At 40.9% G+C, this 24,710-nt stretch overlaps 1 protein-coding gene across 4 annotated transcripts in view; it reads right to left on the minus strand.

Moving 5' to 3' along the window:
* RASSF8 (Ras association domain family member 8) overlaps positions 1-24,710 on the minus strand; it is a 73,351-nt gene that overhangs the window by 24,350 nt on the left and 24,291 nt on the right. For 3 of the 4 annotated variants that reach the window (XM_030238266.2, XM_030238268.2, XM_030238267.2), the window contains exon 2: positions 12,595-12,677. The gene's annotated coding sequence lies outside the window, so the exon portion shown is untranslated. Of the gene's footprint in view, positions 1-9,530; positions 9,549-12,594; positions 12,678-24,710 lie in introns of those variants that run through there. The other variant, XM_050986196.1, reaches the window with a different exon arrangement.

Consider the following 24,710-nt stretch of genomic DNA (forward strand, 5'->3'; position numbering starts at 1 on the left):
CTTCAGATTTCTCAATCCCATAAGTTCAAAACCAGTTCACCTTATGCATATTAATTTCAGCAATGACTGGGAATAGGAATGCAAAACTAATTTACCGAGAGGCATGCAAGCCAAAGCACGCCTGTGATCACAGCTTTTCCCAGTTTGTCAGCCATCAGCTCCATAGCCACATACAGTTGTACTTGGAAGCAAGCACTGGAAATCTGGCATTCCACAGCTACTTCCTTCCCCCACTTCTCCATTACCTTGCCTGAAGCTTCCTCAATTACCTTGTTTACCATGCATTAAGCATTTTCCCTAAATTCCCCTTTTATCCTAATTGGCTGATGGTATCTTAGTCTTTCAGGTATTTGTTCAGTTTTTAAGTGTGAAGAAAATCCAGCATATATATACATAAACACACACAAATATATATATATATATATATATATATATATATATATGTATATATGTATATGTATATGTATATATAGCATATATAGGCTACTATTTTAGCTACCTCTCCACAACTGGTTTACAAAATATAGAAAAGGCTGAAGTTTAACAAAAGACAAGCAGATCAGACTAAGTGCAAAGGACTTTTCTAGCATTTAAGAAGAAATAATATTCCAAGCAGATGCTTGCAAGACATCTTGCCATAAGCGTTAAGTCACAAGGAAACCTGAGAGCTAAAATCAAGATGCTGATTTCACCTCATTTCTACTTTTTTATAAGGTTCACACTGCCTGAAAGCATCATGCATCTCAAATCAGGACTAAAATCCTGCTGCTGCAGAATTTTGACCAACCAGTTCAGTGACTTTCTGTAGCCCCATCAAGTCACCAGCATGTTGTTTAGTACACTTGAAAGTCAGGGTGCTTTCATTTGTAATTAGCAATAACCAAACAGCATTTGGAGTTTGGCATTTACCCTTTATTTTCCATTCCCTGTGCACTGTGGCCAAGTTGTGCTCCTTGTTTTTCCCTACTATGACACCAGGTAGGGGCCTGGACAAACAAGCAGCTTGTTCCACCCATGCTGTGAGCCATTAATACGAATAATTACTTAGTGCTAGTAAGGCTTGATTGGAAAATACCAAACAAATGAGCACAAAGAAGCCAGACCAGCTACACAGAAAGTTTATAAGCCATCCAGAAGAGCATGAACAGGGTATGCATTTGGAAGGTCTTCCCAACCAGAAGAATCCAGGTATGGAGCCAAGGAACATTTTCCAGATGAAGTTAACTGCAGATACAGAATTGGCTACTGGAAATAAGCTCTCTAGTATTTATACCCAAAAGCCTCCGCTAGACTGATGAAGAAGAAATATCCTACAAAATATGCGACCTCCCATCAGTAAATGGACAAAAATATTTCATGTGAGGTTCGAATAAAAAAAAAAAAAATCCAGTGAAAGTCTTCTGCAGGCAAAACTTTTACTGAAAGGAACAGGTTGTGGGGTTGAAATCAGCCCATGACTCTCTGAAAGAAGAGTGTTTACACAGAGCTTTATCTGTGGGACTAACCCTCGTGGAGGTTATTCTTTTGCTAGTCCAGAAGAATGCTCTGAGATAATAAGCACTGCTTGAAACAAATAAACCAGAGGTCCCACAACCATGACGATGACAGTGTTGAGAACAAGCTTGAGAGAGAGTTTAGGATCAAGGAATTTTCCTCCATGAGAGTGGCCAAAAGATGTTCTGACATCTGTCTCAAACAGGCCAAAATCCTGATGCCACAAGCGATATCTAAACACACACAACACACACACAGCCCCTCACCTGTGGGAAGACAACACAGCACCAAAACAGGAGTTTGTACAAGCACTGACGCGCAGCCAGTTTTGTTGTGTTTCTGGCAACAAAGGCTGTATGAAATCGTGCCTCTGGATAACCCAAAATTCCCCGAGTCGCAGCTTCCCAGACAAATTACCAGTTGACTTCCATCCAGGAACCCTCCACTGCCTAGAACATGAACTGTTGCTTGCACTGCAATTTTTCCTGCTGCAATACAGCAAACAATTTGGTGGGAAAAAATGAGGGAAAGAAACATTGTTCTGAAGCACGGAATGCTACAACTGGTATTTTGCCTAATTACAGAACATTTCTGACCTCTCCCTGAGCTACAATCTCTCCTTGAGCTGCAATCTTTACAGCACAGAAAAAACAAATTGTCTCTTCTCTTTGTAATGGTGAGAATTAGCTAGAAGGAATTAACTTGTTTTCTTTTGGGGGTGGAGAAGTGAGAGGAGGAAGTAAAGCATTCATCCATACTTCTTGTCAGCTCTCTTACAAAGATACACTTTGTTAATGGCAACTATTCAGTTATTACCTGAAATAATTCTTCCACCTTAAAAATTTTATTTTTGGCTTCAGTATTTTAATTCTAAGACTGATCTCTGACTTCAGCAAGTGTGTTAAGCCCTCAGGACATGTTTCTGCACAGTGTTTTAATCTAAATGACATGTGACAATTTGAAGAAACCAGAGACACAGTTTAGTAAAGATTTAACTGCAATGCTGCACAAAACATTCATCCAACCTGGGATACAGGTGATGACATAGCTACAAACCTTCATGATTATTAACTGTGTCTAAAATTCTCATGGCCTCCACAGAAAAGTGAGTTCCAACCAGCTGTCACAAACACAGATTGATGGATGGAGTGATAGTACTCCCATCACCGTCTGTAACACTTTGTATCTTTGGAGCTACCAGGCTTGACCCAACTGTGCTGCAAAATATTTTCAAATCCCCACAAAATATTGGAAAGGAAACAAGCCAGCAGGTAAGCCAAGGAAACAGATGGCTTACTAAAGTTCCTTTGTATTTGGTCACTGCTGAGTGCATAACCTAGCATTTTTAACAGTAAGCTTCACACTATTGCACTTGAATTTATTCAACAGGAAAAACAACAACTCTGAAATTAATACTCTCCTTTCCCTAAGAATAGATATAAAAAGCATCTGAACTCCACATGGACTGTGGCATAAAAACCCAAGGGTGTTTTGGAAATGGTGACACCACTCAAGTCAGAGTTTCAAGGATCCTTGCTTCTATTAGATTCCAGTCAGAGAGTTTCTAAAGCAGAAATTTAAACATTTAAAACTTAAGAACATTATACTTAGGATATGTAGCAGCAAATCAAAACAATATCGGATGCAGCACTTCTTTCAGCTCTTGAGACAGGATTTACTGTGATACAAGCATGAATTCAATTCAAGCAGGCTTACTCACTAAATCCCAACCCTGAATCTGTTTCAGGGTTAGGACTGAAGTACCACCTTCATTTTACATACAGCACTCCTTTTCCCTATTCTCTAGTTTAGCTACTAACCAACAATATTGCCAGTATGAAACATCACAATCCTAGAGAGGCAGGATTGAGTGGATTCATCCTAGAAAGCCTCACAGGCAACCACTGTTCTAGGAAGGGCTGGATTATAGAATTACACAATAGTCTGAGTTCAAAGGGACCTTAAAGCCCACCCAGTTCCAACCCCTGCCATGGGCAGGGACAACTTCCACTATCCCAGGTACTCTGAACCCCATCCAATCTGGCCTTGGACCAGGCATGGGGTAGCCACAGCTTCTCTGGGCAACCATGGCTCACAGGGAAGAATTTATTCCTCATATCCAATCTAAACTTGCTCTCTGTAAGTGTGAAGCCATTTCCCCTTGTCCTGTCACTCCAGGCCCTTGTAAAGGGGATTTTCATCTTTTCCTGTGGGCTCCCTGCAGGCACTGCAAGGCCACAATGAGGTCACCCCAAAGCCTTCTCTTCTCCAGGCTGAACAATCCCAATTCCCTCAGCCTTTCCTCCCAGCAGAGCTGCTCCATGCCTCTGATCCCCTTGGTGTCCCTGCTCTGGCCTGGATCCAGCAGGATAGCTGGTGGCAGCACAGCAGAGGTTCAGACAGCAGCTGGGATGGATTTATTCTGTGGCAGAGGAATATCTTTTTCCAGATATGTTAGCCAAGGAGCCTGCACTGCATATAAATGCTGTGACAAACAGCTCAGAAAAGATATGTGCATTAAATAAATATCTCCTGATTCATCATCTCAGTTAACAGGCAGACATTTACTGCACTGTAATGTCTTCCAAAGCTGTGTAAGTATTTGTTCCTCATTAGTATCAAATATATAGTGCATTTGAGAAAAAAACTTTATTACACACCACTTTATTAATAAACAGCAGTATTAGGTGGAAGTCACATCTGTACCTCTCTAATATGGTCTAAATAGCGTGTGGGAGTGAAACAAAACAAAGAGCAGAGAAGTAAGCAAGCTGGTTCATTGCAGGGGAAATATTTATACAAAAACTACAATAAACATACACCTTACTTCAAAGTTGCCTTAGACCTCAAGATGCCCTAGCTTCAAAGGAGACAAAATAGGTCATTCTCCAAACTGGTTCAGAGGAAGACCCAGCTCCACCCATTCAACCTTTCCCTTCTCCCTTCACGGCTTGTCCGCGAACACCCACACCCAGCTGAGGGACTAAAGACATTCATGTGTAATTGCCAATATTTACACTAATGAGGCAATGAGCTCATCTGCTCCCTTTTGGCAAAACCTGCATTAGCCCTTGGTTTTGTAGGGCTGAATCTGTTCTTTACACTTCACTCAAAGCCAGCATTTGCTTTGTCATTTGACTACAGCCACCCTGAGTCTCAGCTGTCAGAGAAGTGTTCCCTGCATCCCAAATGTGAGCTGAGGGCAAATTCCAGAAAAAAAAAATACAACAAACTTGTTACACTTCCCACATATGGGATATGGAGCCAAAACACAACACTTTCTTCCTCTATATTGTGGTGAACCTTGCATACAGATAAGCCCATGCCTCCCCTCTCAAGTTTGCACTGAAGGATACAGGAAATAAAATACATCCTGCAACTGAAATCTACTTAAATTTGAATTAATAGAAGTCTTAAAATTTAGTTAAACACATGGTTTAAAGCCATGGCATGACACAACTACTGAAATCTCACTACAATCAAATGCAATTTCTGAAACAAACAAGGTGAGGCACTTTCAGCTTAAGCAACATAACTGTTCCAAGAAATTATAATCTCAAAGCTTTATTCAGTAAGCAGCTACAATATTCATTAAACATTACCTAAGAAATTTCAAGTTGCTCTCCTGGCAACCTAAAAAACTCTGCAAGACAGAACAGAACTTATTACTATGAGGAGTCTTGAAACAGTTAAGCAAGATAAATGAGTGGGGGGAACCCATCACTTTCTAAAATTTACACTTGGCTCTGCTTACTTCCATATTTCCCCAGGCACAAAAGAACTTTTTTGCTTCTTCTATTCTCCATTTATAGGACTCAGCTGGATCACTTAAGTATTTCCCCTCTCTTGACAATTGGCAATTTTATTAGAGCAAAATCTGAGGTAATCGTAACACATAGCAATAGCTTATGGGCTGAAATACTCAAAGCGCATTACTTAATTCATGGAATCATGGAACATGTTAGGGTGGAAAAAGTCCATCTCATTTCCATCCCCCTCCCGTGAGCAGGGACTCCTTCTACTACCCCAGGTTGCTCCAAGCCCCATCCAGCCTGGCCTTGGACACTTCCAGGGATGGGGCAACCACAGTTTCTCTGGGCAACCTGTGCCAGGGCCTCACCAGGAACAATTTTTTCTATATATCTCACCTAATTTCCCCCTCTTTCAGTTTGAAATCCCCAAGTTTTCAGTCTGAATTCCCACAGTTCTATGGCAATGCCACAGGCAGCTCCAAGAGAAGCCTTCACCACTTTGGCCAACAGGCCACACTGCACAGAATGGACACAGAACCAAATTCCACTTCAGGAGATGAGGATGCTTAGATTCCCTATTCAGCTGATAATTTTAGGGAAACTGTTACAAACTTTGTACTTTCTAACCACTAATTCTCTATAAATGTTGCTGAAACTCACCTACACTCCAAAACTCACTGGGAGGAGCGAGGAGTGCAGATATGAACATCATAATAAGTACACTTCCCCTTGGAAGTCCAATAATGGTCACTTATCACATTCATAGAAAGACCCAGCAAAGAGCTCTTTAGGAAAAACATGATTCTCTGCCAAAAAACTGACAACAATTAACAGAAGTCAGCCAGCAATGCAAATGGAAAATAGATGTTAGGTCAAATTCAATATGACAAGGGAGAAATAAATTTTCTTTTTCCTGCTCCTGCCTTCTTTCACCATGGCAACAATTTTTAAAGCAGCTCAACTTCCCATGTCTTGATTTCCCTCTGTGTTTTGAGACAGCATCTTCATTTTGCACTTTCTAAGATGGAGCCTTTCACTGCTGGCCATGCAGTCACAGGCTTTCATCTCAGCTCCTAATGGCTACATCCTCCTCCCCACTGCACCCTCAGCAACCCCACCGTGTCCATTTGCCCAGCACAAGGATGTCAGGACAGATTTCTGGAGTCAGCAGACTTGCCAAATGCAGGCAGGGCAAAGCAGCCCTCCCCTTTCTTCACTTGATCAACTTATTTTCCCTCAGGAAGTCCTTCCACAGTGATCTCTGCCCTTCTTATTCACTTTTTGCTCAGTTTACCCAGGAACTCTTTATCTCTCTCTCACCAGAGTAACCTCAGACACACATGTGGAAGTGCAACTCCACCAAGTTACTGGGTAAATCTCTTTATCCTCCTTCATGCTGTCCCTTAACCCATTTCTGCAGAGCACCTACCAAAACACAGTGGATCAGAAGGTGAGACCCTCCTGCTTTTTGGGCTGATTGTGCTTACTCTATTTACCTCCACACCCTGGGCAGGGTGCACCTTGCTTTGGGGTTCTGCTGCCTTTCAGAGAGGCCAAGACAAGCACAGTTCTGCTTTAAAAAGTTCCTGCAAAGCACCCAGATGATGGGCAACTAATCAAGACCTTCTGGAAGTATGCTCATCCCTCCAGAAGGAATTGTATCATCATTCCGCCTATCACAGGGGATCTTCACCATTTTTTCTGAGCTTACAAGATGCCTGGGATGCCAGACACTGGTACTGAAGAACACAGAATTATTAACACTGGAAAAGATCTCCAAGATCAAGTCCAACCTCTGACTGAACACTACCTTGTCAACTAGGTGCCACATCCAGTATTTTCTTAAAGATCTCCAGAGATGGTGACTCTGCCACCTCCCTGGGCAGTCCCCTCCAATGCCTGACCACCCTTTCAATGAAGAAATTCTTCCTGAAGCCTTCCTGACATAGAGTCCAAGTTAAACAAAACAGCATCTCAGCACTGCTGTGTGAATAGCTGTGATGAATTCTCTGGGTTATCATCACACTGCTTATGAAGGACAAAGTCGAGCTTGCATTTCTCTCTGGAAGCAGAAAAAAAAAAAAAAACAAATCAAAACCAAGAGATCTGATTAGGACATTTTTAGCTTCCCCTGGTCTTTCTAACTTAAATCGCTGCAGTATCTGTGGATTCTGTTTCTCCACAGAAACAGAGAGGCTGTGCAGTCTGGAGAGCCACTGGCATCACTGAATAATTGACAGGGTTAAGGATTTAGAACTCTGTGAGGGAGCTCAACAAAAAGAGCCTGGCCAGTTTTCTTTTAAATAAGACGTGGCTGATGGGATTTCTAATCTTTATTGATATGCAGCTATGGAATTGTACAATATCAGGTAACATCAGGAGGCCAGAATGGCTTATTAACCAAAATTACCTAGCAAGCAATCTAAATCCTGGAAAGAACTCAATGGGAAGTGCCTACAGAAAGTTTCTGCTAATCATAAGATAGTAAGCAAATAAACACCTAAAACTGCGCAAAATTTAAAGCTTTAAATCATAAAATCATCCAAAACATAACATTTAAAATAAACTCCAACTACATGACTTTCCTCAGACCTAAGAAAGGTTATATTAAAGAAATCTTATATTATTCTTTATAAAATTCTTATTTATAAAAGTACAAAGTCAGGCTTACCAAGTGAGGTAAGCCAGGCATTCACATTTCTCTTTCTATTTAGTTATGAATGACCTGAATATTAACTTGCAGGTATTTGTAAGATTTTTGCAATCTGACAAATGAGATGCATTTGACTTCATTTAGCCACTATGTTTTCTTCCTCACTCCAAGATATCAAATACTAAAGCCTGTTTCCCTAACAACTACAATTCAAAACATAAACCTTTATTTCTTTAAAGCCCAGAAATTCTCATATTTAAACATTGTGCAACTATCCTTTACAGGAAGCAGTCTGCAGAACTGCCAAATCTACATGGACCAAAGAGAAGAGATTGTATCACAATGACATGCCTTCAAAAGCTGAGTTTCTTTCCTGCCAGAGAGAGAAATGACTAATGTGCATTGTAATTAGTGCAAAAAACAGTACTATCTTTGCAGTTGCAGACTGGGAAAAACTACAATTTGATGTTTACACTGCAGTAAATTAAATGGAAAAACTTTTGAGTTGGGTAATAAGCACATTTTTCCTCTGAAATGTTTAATGACAGTGAATCATTAAACACCTATGAGGTGAGGTCTTCCCCATTTTGCTACTACGAAGATTAGAATATTGCAGAATTCCCTAGTGATCGATAAATTAATAAAACCCAAATTATTTTAACTTTAGAGTCCACAGGAATTGCATAATTCTGTTTTTCCCACTGTTCTACAGCAAGTGAGAGGATGCAAACCTTGCCAAAGCTTGATAAATTAATGAAAAAAAGGGAGGAAATGGTTTGCCTGCAACACCCAGGGCTTGGATGCAGCAACTCACATCTCAAAAAGCAAATATTTTTGAAGCAGACAAGCTAGGGACTACTGTCTCTTCATGTAAGAGGCATTTCCACACACCACCCCCCCAACCATTTATTATCAATACTTCTGTCCTTTCCAGACATCCTGTCTCCATTTACATTCCATTTTCAGCTTGCCCTCAGCTGGCAAGCACAAGATGAATCCCAACTCTGAAAAATCACTGGAAGAAATTTTTTTTCCAACTATCAGACCACTGTATTTCTTCAGAAACACTTTCAAAGTATTCAACTTGAAATGCATTTCAAATACTTGAAGTACTGCTGTTTCAGATGCAAAGAAACCATTCAGATGTGGATATAAGATCCAAGTTTTGTGTAAGAACAGATTTACACAGGACTGTAAAGTAAAGGAAAAGAAGCCTGAAATGAGAAAGCAAGAAACCGCACGTAATAAAAATGTGACCAAGTGAGGAAGAGGAAAGAAATGGATGCACATGCCATGGTATCTTCAATTTCAGGTCTGCCACCCCACCAGTCTGAACAAGTGCAACACAGACAGCAAGAAACAAGAGACACTTTGTGCAGTGTGAGGCTCTGGAGTGGGGAAGAGAGATGAGAGATGAAAAGTATCTCTTGTAATGCAAAGAATGCAGCAAAACTCAAGGATCCCAGCAATACCACAGTCAAAGAAAACTTTTTTTCCTGTAGTGACTCAGTGCCCAGGCAGCCAGAGAAAGGTGTGCATCCAGCAAAGCTGAGATAGGCAGGAGAAGCAATGAGAACATGAGAGGCAGCACTTTTCCCTTGAGAGCATTCCTCACCTCAGCCAGAACTCACCAGCACGTCAGAGCAAAACTCTCCCTGAGCCAGAGATCCTCTCAGAGAGCACCCAGGAACTTCTCCCACCTATTAATGCCTGTCAGTAGATACCAATCAAAGGTGACGGGCAGAAAATCATGAGCTCAATGAATGGAGTACTTTCTGATTCATGACCTGGGGCTCTCGGATGAAAAAGGAATTGCACTCTGCTTCCACGGTTCTGGAAAGGAGCACACAGGCTTTTTAGCCCAGCCAGCAGAAGTATCTGCCCAGCTCAGGTAGGTCAAAGACATCTAAATCACGACAAACACAGGCCACAAAACAGCTGGAAGATACAAATTGTGTCAGTGCTCACAAACCAACAAAGTCTGGTTTTGTTGTTCATCAAACATACCAGAAAATGGAATATCACTATACAGAAAAACATGAAGCAGCATTCTGCGAGTGAAAATTTCTGAAGTGAGTCTTAAAACAACTTTTTTGTCAACTGTATTTAAGACTTTGTGTGAGTTAATTCACTTTAAAGCATCATTAGACCTACTCTGAACTTCAAAGAAAAAGTTGTATCTATTTTTGTCAACTTTTCATATTTAAAGTTTCAATACTGAAGGAAAAATATTTCCCAAAGTTAACTCCTCTGATTTGGTGTCCACTTGTGCTGCCAGAGTGAGTAAGTTCTATTCCTTTTCTTCATTATTTTTTTAATTAACAGTGAATAAAAGTGGATCTACTTTTTTTTCTTAAAAGTACAAAAATCTATTATTACTCCATGATTTCAGCTGGGGAAAAAAAAAGTTTTAGTAAAACTCATACTACAAGCTGACTCTGTCTTGTGCCCAAAAACAGACAGCAAAATAAAGTCATGTAACAACAACAAATTACATTAGTGATGCTTAAGGCAAAAAACCAAACTGGTTTATTCAAAACAAGCAAAGGTAAATAAGTAACTCTCCCCATGTGAGGAAGGGCAGGCACCATCCTGATGAATTCCAGCAGGCAAATACCTTCTGCTCTCATACAATAAAATCATTCAGGGACAGTAACTCACATGACTTGTTTCAAAGTGACAAATAAAGGAGTGACACTGCAGTCACCTGGCAGCCAGCCACAAACTCGCTCTACCGAAAGGAATTTATTCAAAACAGAGTCAACAACAAATTCTTAAATATTTCAACTTGGCAGAAGAAAACCTGGCTCAACACCACTACATTCCAAGCTTCCTGGAGCTCCAGGTTAACATACATATGTCTATGTGCTCTGAGAAAAATAAGAGACCAGTGTCTGTCTAAATTCTATGTCACCTGAGAAAAATAAGAGACCAGTGTCTGTCTAAATTCTGTGTGCTGGTTGAGTAGCAGGACTGTCCTCACGGCTGGTACCACCCCCACACAAACCATCACACCCCTTTAGCAAGAACATGTTGGCTGAAGGCAGCAATTAATGCTCTGGAAATGTTTGCTTTAGAAACAATCCACTGATGTGCATTAAAGAGACACGTAGCATGCCTAGAATGTAGGGCTGAAAGTGCTTTAATGAATAACCCAAACCACCTCTCAAATGAGGCAACTTAAGTCTGAAGGCAGACTCTAGCCCACAGAGCATTTTGGATGCTGTACATATGGACAGATGCGTCCACATACCTGTACCACCCTTCAGCAAAGCTCCTCTTCACCAGACAGAGTGCATTTTCTATATGTGCATTGATATTGCAACTAGTTCTACCCTGTATTAAGGATAATGAAAGTATCCATCCAATACTGCTTTGCTTCAGCTTTTCCTGTAGTAAGACAAAGCTGTTTTACCTTTATCCTTATCTGTACTTCCGATACACAGAGCATGGGACAAGCTGTCATTGCATTAAATGAATAAGGCATTTTAATTTATTTAGTTCTATTGGTCCCTCAGCTGCTTCAGTTATCAACAAAATACTGCTATAAATACTGTATTTGCAATAGGAGTGGTAAAATGGCAATATACACACAGAAATGAAGAGGTGGTGTGACTGCTATGAAAGTCTATCACTGAGAAGCTGATGTGTGCACAAAAGGCAAATCAGCTTTAAACAAGGCCTGTAAATGGTGACAAGCCTGAGAAGAAGCTGCATTCTCAGTTTTTCTCACTTTCTTCACCAGCCTCATCTACATCATAAAACAGGGGACTTAAAAAAAACCAAAATCAAACCATGAAAAATAAACCAATGCATAATCTGAAAGTATGTATTTTAGTCTAAGTTCTGATATTTTTCCTGTATCAAGGATTCATCATGTTGTCAGGAAAAACATCATCTGCTACTGTTTACTTTTCCTAACAACTTTTTTTGATTTTTGGCAATGTCTGACTGGTCAAGCTGGGGACAACTCCTTACAGTGAATCAAAGAGTCATTAAGGTTGGAAAAGATCTCCAATATCACGGAGTCCAATCGTTGACCAAACACCACCTTGTCACCCAAACCAAAGAAGAAACACCAGTTGTTTCTTGAACACCTCCAAGGATGGTGACTCTTCCTCCCTAGGCAGCCCATTCCAATGCTTAACAAACCTTTCAGTAAAGAAATTCTTTCTCAAGTGACGATCTGCTGCCCAGGATCATTGGACAAGCAGAGGAGCCAAGGACAAAAGCCTCCTCTCATTTCACACTCCCCAGTGACAGGTTAGCTGTGGGCCTCCCTCTTATACAGCAGGAAGGTGAATATCCATGGAGATCATACCACCACAGGAGAGAGAAACTCAGCAAGTCTGCCCAGAACACACCTGGTTAGAGAAAACATTGCACAGAGCAGGAGAACTGGGATCTTGCTCAAATTACTCATATCAGGAAAAAAGGGGGAGTGATGAACTTATGAAGCTGCCCCATCCCTGGAAGTGTTCAGGCCAGGCTGGATGGGGCTCTGACAAACCTGGCCTAGTGGAAGGTGTCCCTGCTCACAGAAAGAGGTGGAAGGAGATGATCTTTAAGGTCCCTTCCAACCCAGGCCATTCTGCGACTCTAAGTTTTTGAGTTTTCGGAATGCTTTATGTCCAAGTGCTTTTAGAAGAGAGCAGGGAAACTCTTTCTTGGAGGGTTTTGGTGCTAACTTCTTACCTGCAGATAAAGACAGAGATGTCTGCTTATGCACAATCTGCTACTCCAGGCATCAGTGTTCACTCTGCTGATGAGGGCAGTTCCTAGAAGGAAAAAAAGAAATAGTGTTATATACATTAGTGAAACAAACTTCTTGAGGATGAAGTTCTATTCCCCCTTTTTCCTTTAATGTTTTGGAAAAAGACCATGTTCACCTGGCACCTATAGATCTACAACAGCCTGGTACCTACAAGCAGTATTTTATTTTTGAAAAGTTAATTCAAAAGAAACTTGGAATACTGTTCTTAATTTGCTGCTTCTTATACCTGGTGTGACATGTTCCTGCTACAAATAACTAAATGTGGTAAACAACATTTCAACAGCTTTCCAGAACATTAGGAAAAAAAAACCCAAAAAACCCCCTAAGCACTGTATTAGGTAGTCACGAGCATCTACCACTGGTAAATTGTAAATATAGGAGATTGTGAAATAATCTTCTTTCCCAATTTTCTTTTTAAGGAAAATAATCCTCAGACTGGAGCACTTCCAGTGTATAACCCTCCAAGTGCTCTGGAGCTGCACACCCTGACTCCCTCACAGCAGTGAATCACGAGCAATGCATGCACAAACAGCCAAACAAACTGGGCAAAAGGTAACAAATCCCAAACTGCTGATTAAGACTAATAATCAGCTTGGAAGGGATGCTTACTACAACGTTGAACAGCATCATTGTGACAGACGTTGCCTAATATTACGGCACAGCTAAGGAGAACATGTGAGATGTGGTTATTTTTAAGCCTTCACAACCAAAGATTTTCTGAGTTATGTTTTAAAGGAATATATCTATTATGTGTAACTCTATATGGGAACTTTATAGAGTGCAGCATGGAAATACAGCTCTAAATCAGGAAAACGTTCCACTGGTATTTCAGTATCTCCCCTAGCACCATTGTCAGACACTGAATTTTGTCCAGATAGAATGTTTGTCTCCTAATATCTATCTGATGGAAAGATGTGATAAGTACAAACTCCAGCATAAGAATATCATAAAAGTTTAGAAAACAACAAAAACCTCTTAAAGATCTGGAAAGAAGGGAGGTCTGTAAAATACTAAACCATGTACACCATGCATCCAAGCTCTATAGAAGTAATTGCATCTCTCATTATACCCCAAAACTCCACAACAGGACACTCAGGAGCTCCAAAAGTCTCAGGCACATATGATTTTCACCATAACTGACTGAATATGCAGTATTGATTCATAAACTGATATTAATTAAATTTCTGGGTTGCCACAGTATGTTTTTGTGATGTTTTGGGCTTTCCACTCTGCAGACCCACTAACATTTACTAACAGTTCACATGAGTCTTTTACTCTAGCTCTGAAATGAACAGAATAATTTCTGGTGAGTTTGTCTCTCAGCTGAGAAGCTGTAATTTAACAGAAGGAAGATATGCTTATTAATTCTCCTTAAAGTACTTAATTGCAGTTCCATTAGAGAACACTCCTTTAAGTTCTCTACTCAGGTTTATTCACCACATAGTCCTAAGTAGAGTCAATCAGTCATAGAAAATGCAGAACATTTATCTAACACAACACATCAGGTTAAATCACCAGGGCTTGAGCCCCAGTTACTTACCAATCCCCCCTTACACATGTTAGATTAGGAAAATAAATCTGGTCTTAGCATACAGATGGTGAATTAGTAAATCCAGAGGGACAGATGCTTGAATTTTGCTGAGGGAAGGAGAGATAAGAGCGAAATAATCACCTCATCCTAAACTATGAAAACTCACCTTTGAGATGCTAAAAGTTGTCTCCATCTATTGCAAACTGAGCAACTGCCAATACACAAATAGTAAACATTTCAATTACCACTGTTTGTTAATTACCCCAGGACACTTTATACAGAGAAGAGTGAATTCTGAACCTGAGAGTGGAGTGGTCAGCAGCAGGGACTGACACTTCCACTCCAACAGAGCAGTATTATCTGCAGCTCTATTGAAACCCTAAAGCTCCTCTCAGACCAGTCTGCTAACTGAGTGGGAAGGAGTAAGGGTAAGAGCCACATTCTGTCCTTAGAGACCCCTATTAAATCAGATTCCCAACATCAGCCACTTCCTCTTTGTTTTCCTCAAGCCATATGGCTTCCTGACAGAATCTGTACAAACAATAAATCCATTAATCAAGCCACTGCTGGATGAAAAGGCTTTTTCCCCCCCCTCTTCCCTTCATCAATCCAGACATTTTCATGGAGATATTTTATGTATTTTATTTTATGAAAGTCCGAAGGAAAATACTAAAGTGGTCTTTGTTCTCACACTGCAGCCCCAGTTGCAGTTTGTATTTGTAGAAGGAGATCCTCACATAAAATGCAAAGAGATACAGGCATAGTGAGAAGTCAGTCAAACCAACAAGAAAGGAGTCCAGCCTAGCTGAATCTTAGCAGGGATACAGCATAAATTGCTACCTAGGTTTGCTGGCATACTGTCTCAAAAAACGAAAAATTACAAAGAAAACATAATTAACTGAAGTAGGTAAAATAAGAGAGGCATTAAAAGTCTGTTCCCACAAGGCTCTGAGCAGATGCACACATGCAAATGCCACAAGTAGCTCAAAGGAAGAGTTTCTCTTAAGAGATGCCACAAAAAAGGACTTCCCCACATGCAGGGAACTCAGTGGGAGGGAGGAAACAGAGTAGCAAGATTTTTACCTCTTGTAGGTGGGAAACTCCCTTTCCAGCAGGTGGAAAGATTTCCCACTCCTCTGAAAGAAGGGAGAAGAACGCTAAACCCAAACCCAACCAGGCTCATTCTTTCACCAAACTGAACATACACCTGAGAGACTGCTGGAAATGCAAACTTCCTGTTTTGATGATCTGTTCCCATGAAGGCTTTTCCCAAAATTTCTTTGACTGAACATTTATTAGTCAATAGTCTTCAGTGCAGGAGGATTGGGAAGAACAAGAAATTACTCTCCAACTCCGGTGGTCTCTTGCAGTCACACATTTCTAAAGCAACTGTGACCCTTCCACTGACATGGAAAGAAAACAAGATTGGCATGGTAACAAATCTTTTTACCTTAAATCATGTTTTATTTTCTTCACAGCTGGTCTACAGCTTACTGGATGACCAAAACTGTTCCACAACTTCATTTAAACAGAAGGAGCAAAAGCAACCCTCAGTTTAAGTGAAGTTCAGGAAACACAAAGCAGCTTGCTTATGACACTGACAAAGACCTTACAGAGAAAGAACATTTAAAAAGGTGTGAAATTCACTTTTCAAAACTTAGAGCGGGGTTGGGGGTTTTTTTTGGGGGGGGGGGGGAGGGGGAGGAGTGGGGAGGGTGGTGTTTGCATTTTTAAATACAGGAAAGGAGCATTCTTGATTAAAAGCAGGAAATATTTGAAATTACATCCCTTTCTGTTTTTGTTAAATTAAGTAACAATTAGCCACAAAGAAGAAAAAAATTACAGAGCTTAGAAAGTTTGAATCATTATCTCCAAGGAGACACATCTGTAATGTTAACAAGGTCAGAACATTTCAGTCAGTTCTTGTGGGTGATGGGAGATACAAGATATTAGCTTCTGTTCCTACCAAGGCAATGACAACTCTGAAAGACTGCAGATATCACTTGAAGCCTACACCACTATGAATTATTAGCCTTGTGGCCACAGCCTAGAAAGATACAACATCAAATCCAAAGTACAGATGGATTTGTGGATGCCTTGAGGTTGTGATGAAAGGTGTGTTTGTTTTGGACAGGGTGGTAAGGAGGATCAGGTGCTGCCAGCTAGGGAGGCCTTTTACCACATCTGGGGCAGATGGTCCCAATTATCTTCTCATCACTGCTAATCAGAAGTCATCCTTCAGCAGTTATATAATAACCTATGTAAAAAATAAAGCTGGGATTGATGTTTGGCTTCCAGCAAGAGGAGAGCGTGCCTGTCACAAGTCAGTCACTGCAGGCAGCGTCCTGTCTTGGAGTCTCATTTACAAGCCTGGGATATGAAGCTCTGCAGGTGCAAGACAGTGTCTTCACATCAGGTGTGAAAACAGAATACAGGTAAGGCTGACAAGAAAATTTAGGGGCACACCAGTGGGGGGGAAAAGGCAGTTCTCCTTCCTGCCAGCTCACTCTTCTGCTCTTTCTGACCCTATTGATAAAAAACATGTACTCCCAAATTAACACCTCAAATAGAATTGAGAATGGATTTGTCCAGCCCAGACTTTACTGCACCATTAAGTCCCATATCCTGTATGGCTTAGCAGAAGCATCCCCATTTACATCCCAGAATAGAAGGTGCTTCTTTGTTATTGCTATTTAGCTCTTCTCAGGAAGAGAAAAAAACTGCCTATCTTTAAATTCAGCTCTAAACTACTCATTTGCCCACAACACTGCATCCTAGTTCTTTAAGCTCTACTGTGGTGTTGAAAAACAAGGGCTACAAAAAAACATGTTGACACATAAACCAAGAAGAGTGAAATTAAAATTATAAAGCAGCTTGATGTAAAAGAAAAGTCTCAACAGAGATCTCCGGAATTCTGCCTGTCATTCGTCTCCTTTTAAGTATGAGAAGGGCATCTGCTTTCCAGGAACAAGAGCTTTGAATTCATTTAATACATTTCTAAGCCTTTAGAGTTACAGTTCTTGAGAAAAGAGAAGAAAAATACTTGATTTATTTTCTTTTTGTTTAAACAACACAGCCAAGAGAGCCCTGGCACATGAGCTCAGAGGACATCAGAGCAGAATATCCACAGGTAAAGCACGTTGCTTTCTCTTCCTCCAAATGTACACTTTATTTTGCAACCCCTGGGATAAAAGCCCATGGAACCATTACTCCACAGTAATGGTTCCATGGGCTTTTATGAAAAGGGAGTGCTGATACAGCAGAGAACCATCAGAGCTCACTCACAGACTCACCTGCACGTCCCACTCTACTCCCTCATCCCTGCAGCTGCACCTGGAAAACACCGGGGGAATTGTACAGAAACCAGGAGCTTTTCTTCTTGTCAGCAAGACCACTTTGTTTTTTTTCAACACAGGAGGCACTGAGGTGTCACACTCACTGGCAGGAGGAATGCTTTCCTCTGCTTCCTTCAGCAGCCCTGGAAGCAGGATGCTTCAAGCTGCTGACCAGAGGATTCCCTCCCAAAACACTGCCCTGTCCACACCGCTGTGGTTCCACAGAGCCAGGCTTACTTCACAAGGTAATTATTCAACAGAACAGAGAAAGCCATAGCAATAATTTGCTTTGTTGTTGAAAGCTTCTTTTTCACTCACAGTCAAACCCAAGTCCACCCTTTGATTTAAAGAGTGCAGCTCCCTCACTTTACATTCCTGCCTTACCTGCACAATTTCACACTTGACTACTACTTCTTCAAACACAACAAACTCTCGCCATACCTACCTATGACTAAGTGTTTTGCACTGGTTCTCAGAAAAGCATGTATGAGAAAGCATATTTAAAGAAAATGAGCAAGGGACTGAGTAATTCAGTCAAGCAGCATTTAGCAGAAATCGGGTTTAGGCCTGGGTATTCACAAACCCACTGACCTGTTTGGGTTGGAGGTTAGCACTTGTTATTAATCTAGTGGTTAAACTACAGGAAGGCATTTTAAAGGAGAGATTCAAGTTCAAACATGTATTTCATTATCATGCACATCTCTGAAAAAGTGCAGTTGGGCAAGTCATCCAGGTATTTAGGCAACATAGAAGAGGTAGCACACAAAAATAGAAGTATAATGACGTGGCATTTGTTTTCACTTCTTTCCTTGAGGATATTTGACAGTAACTGTAAAAAATAATGGAATAAGATTCTGGTTTATTTCCATTTGTGTAGTTAAAACCATGTAGAACTAATGAAAAACAAACCCAAATCTCCCTTTCCAGAGGAGCTGTGGTTGCCCCATCCCTGGAATTATCCAAGGCCAGGCTGGACGGGGCTCTGAAAAACCTGGGATAGTGGAAGGTACCCCTGCCCACAGCAGGGGGATTTGAACAGGATGGGCTTTAAAGTCCCTTCCAACCCAAGCTAGTGAAAGAGTTTATGATTCCTTTACCACTGAGCAGGTGTCCCTGCCAGCACAATGACTGCACAGGTGGCAAAGCAGTAGCTCACCATGCAGCCTATATCTGCAGTACAGACAGAACCCAACAGCCCCTCCAGTTTGCTCACAGTCAATACCACAATTCTTGAGTAAACAATGCTCCACTTTCTAGGCACTGCCAGACAATTTCCATTTCCACATCATATCAATTTATAGGCAATTCTTGAGAGTCTGTTCTATTTTTGAAAATAATGAAAGACTGCTGCTATCTTTTCAAGTACAAGCCCTCCTTTCTGCTTCTCTGGGTTGTTTACACAGCATCCCTTTTTGTGATGATTTAGCCTGGTTTTGTATGAGCACTGAGGTAGCTTAGTTTGCAGAGCCCACATCAGTAGCATAAAATAATTAAGATATCAGGATTAAACAGTCACTGTTTGTAAATTCAAACTGGTTCAGTTTAGGGTTAACCCAAGCCAGCAAAAACATCCAGTGTCAACTCAGTTTTGTCTGTAACATCGGCAGAACATTCAGCATCTCTCTGCATTTCCAAATAACCCTTTCAATACAAGACAGCTCTCACCCAAACCAGTGATTTTCCAGAAGGTCTAAAGGTTAACTTCAATTACCCTTTTCTTGGCAAGGAGTCACAAGCCACTGCTAATAACCCCAATTCCAGACTTCTTAGAACTGCACAGGACAAAGCAAAGCATTTAGGACAGTGCAGTCAGCAGCAGCAAAACCTGGCAGGTGACAGAGAAATCCAGTCCCTGTTCCAAAGGCCTGCAGTGCTCTCTTTTGTGACTGCCACCTTGCAGACAGTGCACTGCTGCAGCCTTCCATCTGATTCCACAAACTCATCTTTTCCCTGTTTCCAAAGCACACAGCTCCACTGACACTTGAAAGCAGAATTCTGAACTGTACCATTCTCCCTGCCTGCTCCATTTCTGTCTGGCCCATGTGGCACCCCACAGTTCTGACTGAACTGGGTCAGCAATCAAATCCATATTTGTAAGAGCCAGAAGCTCACAAAGAGTCCAGCAATATGCATCAGCCTATAAAAGTACACTGCTGAGAGGATAAAAGGAACCTGTGAATTCCTCCTTGGCCATGCCAGTGCTCATCCACAAGGAATGGACATCACCAAGACAAACAATTTTCACTCATGAGAGCCGTCAAAAGCCCACCTCTTGGTTCTGCCTTTGTACACGAGGCAAAGTGCTCAAAGGCCAAACAGACATATTATCATCAATACCTTAAGAGATCTTTTGAGATTGTCTTGAAAACAACTTCATTAATGTATGTGAAATATGGAAAAAATGGACAACAACACGTAGCTTTCTTGTTTATGCTGAAACACCCTCAAAGTAACTCAATTTCAGTATAAGAATAAAGCAGTAAGTTTGTTAAGCAATAATTTCTTTCAGGTAACTTGTGTCTGCATATTGCTTCCCTCTAATGAACTTCAAATGTCTTTAACTGAAAGCACACAGTGGCTAATAAGAGATAAAATACTACAGTGTGCAGCTGTTACATGTTTCATGGCTGTAAAAAACAGTCACAGATGGCACCTGCAGAGAGCAAAGACAGGCCTGAAAGCTTGCAGATTTCCAGCTTGCTGCACAAGCATTTGTCCTTGGGGAAGAGGAGTACCCTCCATCAGTCCTTCATCCAATGTCCCTGTCCTGTACCATCGTGTTCCCCTCCCAGAGTGTGTGAGGAAATAATATCTGGATTATAATAACCCAATTCCTTGGTTACCAACAAAAGAAATACAGTTTACAGCAGCTACTGCTATTATATAGCCACAGATTTCTTTTCATGTGGCACTTTAATCTCTCACTTCATTGTATAGTCAAGGGATGCCAAACTTCCTTTTTCTTTCCTTGCAATTACCCATGAGACAATTGAAGACAAACACTGAGCTGATTTTTGCTGGATTTACCACATTCTGTCCAAGGAAATTTAATCAACCCTCTGTGCAGCAAATTCCAGGTACTCTTGGACCTTGCACAGGTGCAAGTGTAAGGCAAATGTGAGAAAGAGAAAAGTTAACTTCTCTATTGCAATCCACTGCCTCCTTCCCAAACAGCAGGAAGTAAAGCCACAGCACTTGTCTCTCTTGAGACTTTAACTTAGGAGAAACCCTGCAGAAAGTGATCAAGGCACAGCAGTTTCAGAACTAATTACAATCTCTGGTTGGACACTGACTGGTGGTTAATTAGCACTTGGGAGACACAAGGGCCAACTCATCATCAACTACCAGGAAATGCAATTAATGCCATTAAAGTCTTTGAAATTTATTTATTTATTTGATAGTATAAAAGTATATAATAAGTTCTTGCTTCATCTGCTACAAAACGTAATCTTTGTCATTGGCAATACAATTCAACACTTCAAAGGTCACTAATAATCAAGAAAAAAGCAACACTTTACTGTCCAGTTCTATCATTCAGCTTATGGCAAAGACTGGTCTGTCACTGTTAAATCCACCTCCTCCCATCTCAAACCAATGGAAACGTAAATAATTAATTTTAATGTAAACATTAAAACCAAGTTCTCTTATACAAACATGACCTCTAACAGTCAGTACTTGAAATCTCTGAAAAAGGTGTATTTTTGGGGGTGACATGCAAGGCATGGAATGGGAGACAAGGAAAAGCTACTGCAATAGATGACTGGTCAAATCTACTAGCTCAAATAAAAAAAGGAAACCAACCACAAAAAGGTTTTTAACAACAAAGAAGATAATGGACTAGTTAAAAAATACCTTGTATAGCAAAATGAAAATAAATGTCTAAAGCTTAGTGGCATCCCTGCCTGTGGCAGGGGTTTAGACCAAAATGATCTTTAAGCTGCCGTCCAACTTAAACCAGTCTGTGATTCTAGATAACCAGACTCTCCAAGCACTGGAACAGTGAAATGAGAGAAATCTTCATATACACAACAAAGCTTTTTCTTCACAAGACGTTCAAAGCAGGGAATCCTTTCTTTTTTAAATTTTCCTAATAAAGTCCTCACATTAACCCCAGAGTCAGACCAAAACGGAAGTCAACACTTTTATTCAAAGACCCTTACTTACAGTTTAACAACCAATTATTTATTTACTTTTTTGTTTGCTTGACTTTGGTAGGGGACTGTCAGACTCATTACCTAAAATTAAGTGTTCAACACAAGCCAAATCAATGGAAAGACTTCTTCAGAGATCAAAAGCAGGATTGAGATCTTGCTGCCATTAGCAGGAAAAACAGGAAAACAATCAAGATAGAGAAAAGCAGCAATAAAGCCCATTGTGCCTGTTACTCTGTTTTCAGACTTCTGTGGAACTGTCTCTCCTGATTTAGAGCAGTGGCCAGCAAACCCCCCAAATTCCCTTTGAAAAGGTCCCAGGCACTGTAAGAACATGTGGGATGTCCAACTGCAGTTCAAAGCCAGAGAGCTGCAAACACACGAGACCAACACGTTGTAAAGATGTACTGATACCATTCAGAGTCCTGCTCAGTCAAGGCAGACCTCAAGCCAAGTGGCCAAAAAATAGTGTTATATATCAGCAGAACAGGACAGCCTAAGTCTGGTTCTTTTGATGATTTTGGCATTTTTTCTGTGTTTTTATCAAAGCTCTTCTTTCAATCACATCTAGCCATAATTTTATAAGTTCCCCTCCTCCCCAAACATAGTTGTTTGCAAAACTGCAAACATTTTGTTAAAGGCATTACAAATCTAATTCACAGTACCACAGAATGGCCTGGAATGGAAATGACTCTAAGGCTCATCCTGTCCCAGGCCCCTGCCATGGGCAGGAACACCTCCCACTATCCCAGGTGGCTCAGAGCCCCATCCAGCCTGGCCTTGGACACTGCCAGGGATGGGGCAGCCAGAACTTCTCTGGGCATCCTGTGCCAGGGCCTCACCACCCTCACAGGGAAAAATTTCTTCCCAATATCCAATCTAAACCCACTCTCTGTCAGTGGGAAGCCATTGCCCCTTGTCCTGTCACTCCAGGCCATTGTCAAGAGTCTCTCTCCATCTTCCCCGTGGGCTCCCTTCAGGCACTGCAAGGCTACAATGAGGTCACCCCAAAGCCTTCTCCTCTCCAGGCTGAACAATCCCAACTCCCTCAGCCTTTCCTCCCAGCAGAGCTGCTCCATCCCTGTGATCCCCTTGGTGTCCCTGCTCTGGCCTGGCTCCAGCAGCTCCCTGTCCTTCCTGTGCTGAGATTTGGAGATGATTTTAGTTAACACTGACTCAGATCCCATCCAAATTGCACCAATTCTGATGAGCTCTCACACTTTCAATTTCCAGAATTTCAATGAAAACCAAGAAACAGCTAATTAAAGCCTTAGCTAGGATAGCTTCTTCCCTGGGGGCAAATGGAATCCACCTACACACAATACTTAGAAAACAGTCAATAGCAAAGTGTAAATATTGCCTGAAACTAACACAATCGATGAAACAGCTTCTGAAACTGCAAATGTAACAAAGAGGCTGAATAGAATGTTTTGACCTTCTTTGAAAATCACAAAGTTAAAAGGCTTTTGGAGGCTAAGAGATGCACAGCTTGTTTCTATAAAAAGTCTAATGCTGACTCATTTAAAAATACTCTTGCTACTACATCCAAACAGCAGGTAGGTACACAATGCCACCAGAGAGCTAAGACACAGAAACAACCAAACTGAGAACACAAGACTTGCATAGTGACCAAACTCCATCACAAACCCACAGGACAGCACTACTTCTCTGAAAACTATTTCAGCAAAACATCTGTTTTTCTCCTTTATGTTTCATACCACTTAGTGAAAGGCTCAAAAGATACCAAGTGATGAAATCACCTGAACAAACAGCTCAGATCTTGGGAGTACTTATCCTATGACAGGATAGCTGGGAGCTGAACAAGAAAATCCTCACTAAGTTTTCTGTATTTACTCAAGACACATACAGACCAGGAATTTGCTTGGCTCGTTCCTCCCTTTGCTAATTCTTACAAGGACACAAGACAATTCCACCTCCAAAGAAAGCAGCACAAACCAGTAATTACCTCAACGTGCCTCAATGATGCCCTTAAGCAGGCAAATATTTCCTCATGGAATGCAATACAAGCATCTAAAATTCCACTGGGCAGAAACAAATATCACCAGAAGGTCTGCATTTGTATTCCTTCTGTTGTGTGCTTTCTTGTTGCACCATCAAGTGCAATCTGCACAGCTTACTCTTTAAGTTAATGCTTTGTGAAAAAAAACACAAAGAACACTCAGTTATTAATAATAATCCTCAAGTATTATGTTAAGAACACACCAACTCAGTTGACTTAGCATAGTTATGCATTAAAGCCATCAAAAGCTTTAAAGGACATTTACATAGTTTCTAAGATTAGCCAAACACTAAGTGCAAATCCCACTTGTAGTGAGAAAATTGCCCACTTCTCAGTATATTACCAACATCTTAACTTTTTGAGTTAAAAGCCACATTCAAACATTTTTACTAGACACTGCTGTTTATAATCACTGGACGACAACTGAGTTCAGGCAATCTCTTCAGCTGGAAGAGACGCATCTATAGCAATGAACATTTTATTCAGCTTCATAAAAAGCATCAGCCTACAGCACTCTTTATAACATAATACACCAGTTGCTCACAATATTAAATTCAGCTGCAGCGATTGAGAATCCTGTTTGCTGACAGAAGCTCAAAAAATAATTCATTTCTCTCCTGATGGATTACAGCTAAATCATTCTATACTGTAGACTGGTTCTCTGTCACAGCACCAACTCCCTGTGTTGAGACTTCTCTTCCATATTTCTAATATGAGAGTTTCCAACTGAAACTTCTGCTTAGGTAACTTCTGGAGTCCTATAAACAAAACAACATTCTACAAATTGGTTATGAGGGCCTAACCTTGACTTGCCGCGTGGATGCTCTGTGCTAAAGAAAACACAGAGCAATGGGGTGACAGTGCCAGACAGAGGCACTTTTAACTTGTCACCAAAAAGATCTCTTTTGCTCCCAAAATCTACCGGTTTTAGGTTAATACTACTTTCCTTTGCCAAATTTCCTTCAGGAACACTGTAGCTCCTTGTTCTTTGGGTTAGTCC

This window comes from Serinus canaria, chromosome 1A, assembly GCF_022539315.1.
Source record: "Serinus canaria isolate serCan28SL12 chromosome 1A, serCan2020, whole genome shotgun sequence".
Classification (NCBI taxonomy): Eukaryota; Metazoa; Chordata; class Aves; order Passeriformes; family Fringillidae; genus Serinus; species Serinus canaria.